This window comes from Ambystoma mexicanum, chromosome 3p (assembly GCF_040938575.1).
Source record: "Ambystoma mexicanum isolate Mex_15411 chromosome 3p, UKY_AmexF1_1, whole genome shotgun sequence".
In the NCBI taxonomy this organism is placed as follows: domain Eukaryota; kingdom Metazoa; phylum Chordata; class Amphibia; order Caudata; family Ambystomatidae; genus Ambystoma; species Ambystoma mexicanum.
In genome coordinates, this window is record NC_090925.1 from 482,641,878 (window position 1) to 482,647,579 (window position 5,702).

Consider the following 5,702-nt stretch of genomic DNA (forward strand, 5'->3'; position numbering starts at 1 on the left):
TGTAAATCATCTCTTTGCTCCAAATGCAAAGGCTTGTTAAAAAAAGTGATTACATTCTGCAAGAGAGAGGGCCATGTAATGATTTATATGCATATGTTTTAGGGAAGCCTTGTCCTCCTTTCTCTATAGCATGTTCCCTCTACTATTTAATACGCATTGTTTTGGTCTTATCTTCGTTTTGAATATAATTAAAATTAAAACATAGGAACCTTTGTTCAAAAGGGTATTATTTTGACTTTCCTCCCGGACCTGTGGGGGGGTGTGACTGTCTGTTACTAAATCACATTTTGTTTCTTTGCCCGGGTGATGTTGACTCACATTTTTCAGTGCAATTTACTTTTGTAATTTGGCACATATTTGACTCCTGTGGTGTTGTATTTTCATGCACTCGAATTCCTTGTTCCTCTGTAAAAATATTTTAAGGTGTCCACAAAACACCTGAGTCTCTGTTGTCACTGTACTGAGCACAGTTAAGAGTCATAGCACATTCTTGCATTATTTTCATCTATACTTGGCACATTCAGACTAATACCGACATTTGCATCAAACAACATGCCGGAAATGTTGTGTTACACTCGTCTGTTGCTGCAATTGTATTTTCCCTTATTCTGTTGTGACAACTAATCTAATATTGCTTTATCTTCTTGGACTGTAGCTAACATCCTGCTGCATCTTTGTCTATCATCTCAGGGAATAAGCCAGCCCTCATGTCTGTAGTAAGTGGTGTCCAGTTGGTGTTAAACTGACAGAAACCCTAATTCTGTGCATACGCAATATGTGTCTGTTTGTGTGCGCGTGTGTGTGCGTGTGTGTGTGTGTGTGTGTGTTTCTTGGTAAAATGAGAGGCGAGGATCCCATCACTACTATGTAAGATGGCTACCTTTCATACCAGTTCCCACATAGGCAATTTTTCTAAGGGGATAATGATCGTAGAGTGTTTTCAAAGACGCGCCGGTGCTACCGGCAGTTTGCCGCCAAATTGGTAACACCGTTCTGCCACTAGATATCCCAGTTCCACCGAGACATTACAGGTCCCGGCGGCCCGGAATATCAGGCCGTAGAAAGTGGAAGTCGCCATTCCCAAAAAGTCCCATAGGGCTACATGGGAGTAGGGACACAGAAGCACTGGCACCATTGCTAATGGTGCCAGTGCTTCTGTGAAAATCATGCCGGCAGGGGGCGGTGCCCTTGGCAGGTCAGACCTGTAAGGAGCAATGGCTGCTGCAGGCACAGTTGTATTGTGGTGGTCCGGAAAGGATGCTGGTACGTTGCAACCGGACCCTCAGACTTAGAATGAGGCTCATCGAAAATAACCTTCCAAATAAGGTTGTTTTACTGAATAACCTCATCCACCCAACATCGAACAGTCAAATTTTGACATTTTAAGGAGTCACACTAGTTGTAAGATTAGAAGTCTTTCGCAACTTGTAGTTGCCGGCACACTCTCATGTGAGCATGTACCCAACCATCAATTTGACCCAGAGCATAACTGAATGCTTAGGGGTAACTGCAGCATGGGAAATGTGCAATTATTGAGGTCCACAGGCCTCCATGGGTCTCCAAAGTGTCCTCCTTTAATATCATTAAGGGTCAACGGATGTTTGTTCTATTTCTGCTAACCTTACTATTTGGAGAAAAGACACCACTGAAATGGGCACCATTATGATAAAAATGTAAACATTATTTTGATTTAACGTGGAGCAAGGAACACGGGCAGTGGTTATGAGGAATCTCCACCTACCTACCCAGAAACCATCCTAGAACCATCAAAAGTCCTTAAATGACCTCACAGATATTTTGGGGGCAACAGTCAATGGTGGGCATCGAGCAGAAGAATGAAGTCAACTTGACTTAATGTTAATATACTCTGGAGAACCATCAATCGGGGAGGACGCTGACTTGTCTACATAATCAAGGTCGGACTGGGGCATACAATTGTGTGGGGTGCCAATGAAAAAGTGGCCCACAGTTTCAAATGGCAATTCATTCCTTTTGTGACATACCGCTTGAGAAGTACCCAATGGGAAGTTTTTGATAAAATGTGATGCAAATTGTACATTGTAATGAATATTTATTCAGTAACACTGGTCAAAACTACTGGCTGCATGGTGAAGTAACTTATCAAACTGGACCACATTGTCCAGAAAAGTGGCCTACTTTGACCAAAAGAACTGGCCCACACGAGCATTTTGAGTTTTTGGTTCGGGCATTGCCCTATTTGCCATAGGCCCGTCCAAGCCTGTACATAATTGGGTCAAGCAATACATCTGCAGGTCGATGCTGGGAGCACGTTACCTGGAAGGCAATCTTCCTCTGCTGGGTACTTAAAGCACAGAGTAAGCCCCTAGCAGTTCATTGGTTTCCAAATAGAAATCATTGCTTACATTTTTGACCGTTCCCAACAAGACACTCTAGCACCAGAGAGCAACATTATTCTTAGTTAATCCTTGTTTCAAAACTCTCAAGCTCATCCAATGACAGCTTTTATTGCTATAGTGGCTGTTTGAATTGAGACCGGTTTTCATTCTAGCCTTTGATTGGTTAATTTTCCAGTGGGTGTGCCGGCTGCAAGTTAAGGCCCAGCAGGCCATACACTTGATTTCTTTGTAAATGACAAAGAATATTTTTCTTAATTTTCTGTAAATTTTTTCTGCAGTGGTTAGAATACTAATGTATGAAATTCCTTCTACATTGTCAAATTACTCTCAACAGAAGTGTATTTATTGGCATCCCTTGTAATGTGTTGATCCAATACACAGAAGCAGCAGGTGTTCACCACCTTTTGGTAAAATAATATTGGAAAATGCACCTTCATTCATATTGCAGACAATCAACCCCTTTTGAATGTTTCGCTAACCAACAATGGTTTTCATTTGAATCTAGTCTTCATAAATAAATAACGCAAGCGATTCTAGCCACTCTTTTTTGGGGTATGTTAATGGCCTGGCTGCTGTTGACCTGCGCACCTGGAGAGGTTGCAGCGCAGCAACTGCCACATCCTATGAACGACATTATCTGTATGTTGGTTTCTTAGAGTAAATGTGGCTTATCAGCCAAGAGAAGCCAAAACATGTACTTCATATTGATGCAGTTCACGCATTGAGTTGGGCCGGGGTCTAGTTCTTAGATCAACAGGAAAGATAACATCACGTGACTAGAATGAAGAGTGGAAGCTCTTTATTCGTTAGAAGCTGTTTGTGGTAGTCGTAAGGAAATCATTCGGAGGTTTCTTGGCACATTAGCAGAGAGTTTTTCTGCCTGTCCAACGCAACGTTTAAGCTTCCTGTCAAACAGTGCTCTTTTCATTATTTTCATCGGGGCTTCTATAACAAGCAGTCATTCACGGCGAGGGACTCGCGGTGGAGTCAAGAGGAGTATCATTTTAAGCATGAATTTTACTCATATCACGTTCTCATTCATTTTAATGGCAGAGGGGTGGCGTAGTATAAAATGTTTACCACATCTATATGTTTCCGCCTACCCCATCCTCTCTGCCCCACACATGCGACAGTATTTACGCCTGCATGACATTTTCATTATGGCGTAAATGCTGTGGATTCCAATGGAATTTGCCTGCTGTTTACACAAGTGCAAACACGCAGGTTCCATAGGAACGCATTGTAAACGCTTCCTGCTATACATAAATGGCAGGCAACGTTTAATCTATTTGCACTGCAAAGTGAAGAAAAAAAAACAAAGGCAATCGGGGAGTACACCTGCATTTACATCTTTATTTTGCACTTTGCAGTGCAAATGGCGTACATTGCATGGAGAGGAAATGTTTGGACATAAGTGTAAACATAGGTCGTCCCCTCTGTGTAATTTAGGCAGATTTCCATTTTAAGCCCCATTGTACTGAACAATCCCACGGAAAAAGCGCCTCTGTATTTCCGTCAGGTTTTGCCTTTATTGTTTTTTTATGCCTACAATGAACAACAGTAGAAACAATAGCACCATCTCTGCTTCCTAGGGTAAACACAAGGCTAATTCTCGTATTGGTAACAATGTTGCATGCGATTATGATTTTCTTTTGTTCAACTATGTCCATGGTCAGGAAGTCCCATGCTCTTTCAAGTGACCCCAAAAAAAGTGGCAGGCTTGTTTGAAAAAAGTTTACCACAAGACTGCACAAAAAATGGGACGATAGACTGGTGACGGTAGATGTTAGACAAAACCTAAATAGGGCTACAGAGAAGAATGGCTGCATTGGCAAACTCTGCCAGGGAAAAGGGCCTGATAATAAATATTGAGAAGATGCAAACAATGATTTTCTGTAATCTTCAAGGGAAACGAAAGAAAGATCGATCTATTTACCTGGAATCAAACAAACTTACCAAGGTCAAAACAACCAAATACTATGGCTATGAGTATGGCTCAATTCAAGTCTGAAAGAACAGGAATGGGAAACAATTCTCAAAGCCAAAGCAATATCACTAGCACGGCAAGGTCTCATACTACTTACAAAGTATGGAAAATTCTCCTTACGACCAATCATCTCCTTCTACCGCCAAAATGTAATTCCAAGTTTGACCTGTGGAGCTGAAACCACACTAAACTTGAGCTGGAGTATTTGGGACAGAATGGAAGGACTTTCTTGAAGGAAGGAATTAACACTCCCTCAGTCATACCCAATCCAGCGAATAAGATTCGAACTGGCTTCACAATCCATTCACTCACCAATTATATGGAAGTCATCGGACTTCTTTAGGAAAACAATCTTTAACGACAGATTACCACCTAAAGATAGACTAAGAACAAAATCCGAAGGCTAATCAGAGCAACTTGCTCAATACTTGGAAACCAAATTGCAACCAGTGGATTGAAAAGCTGGACTGTACGACTGAAATAATCCAATATCTGCGAAAAGGAACCTCCAATGGTATGATTGGATCGAAACTCGAGAACAGAAAAAGAGAATATAAGCTGCCCATCAACTGCTCTATGGCACATCGGTCAGTTAACCATGTTCTGGCATACTTGCTACTGTTACCTTGCCCAAAAATACGTGATTCGTTCTTAAGAATGAGACTAAACATTCTCCCGATGAGAGTACTAGCCCAAATGAAACAACGGACAAATCTGAACAGCAATTGCTGCTTTTGCAAATTCGAAGACCAAAAGGAATCTCTATTTCATTTGATAATGGTGTGCGAGGAAATCACCCCCATTAAGAAATACATTTAGAGATATGCTTCCAGACTGAACAATGGACTTAACCCCTGAAGAAAGATGGAACATTGTGATCATTGGTGCTCACAAAAATCTAATCTTTAGAGTCATCCAATTTCTGATAGACTTCATGAAACTGAAAATTGAGTAGGAACTGAGATTATACTTAGCTTCGCTTATTTATTTTGCTTGACATCTCCTCTGGCTCATATAACCTATACTTTTTTTGTTCAGGACCTTCTTTTCTTTTCTTGTTCTGTTTTTTTCTTTTCTTTTTTATTTGACTTGTTTTGTTTTGTTTTACTTTTATTTACTAATGGAAAGGAGGTTGATGTTTAAAGGAATTGACGGAAGGGCACCACCAGGAGTGGAGCCTGCGGCTTAATTTGACTCAACACGGGAAACCTCACCCGGCCCGGACACGGAAAGGATTGACAGATTGATAGCTCTTTCTCGATTCTGTGGGTGGTGGTGCATGGCCGTTCTTAGTTGGTGGAGCGATTTGTCTGGTTAATTCCGATAACGAACGAGAC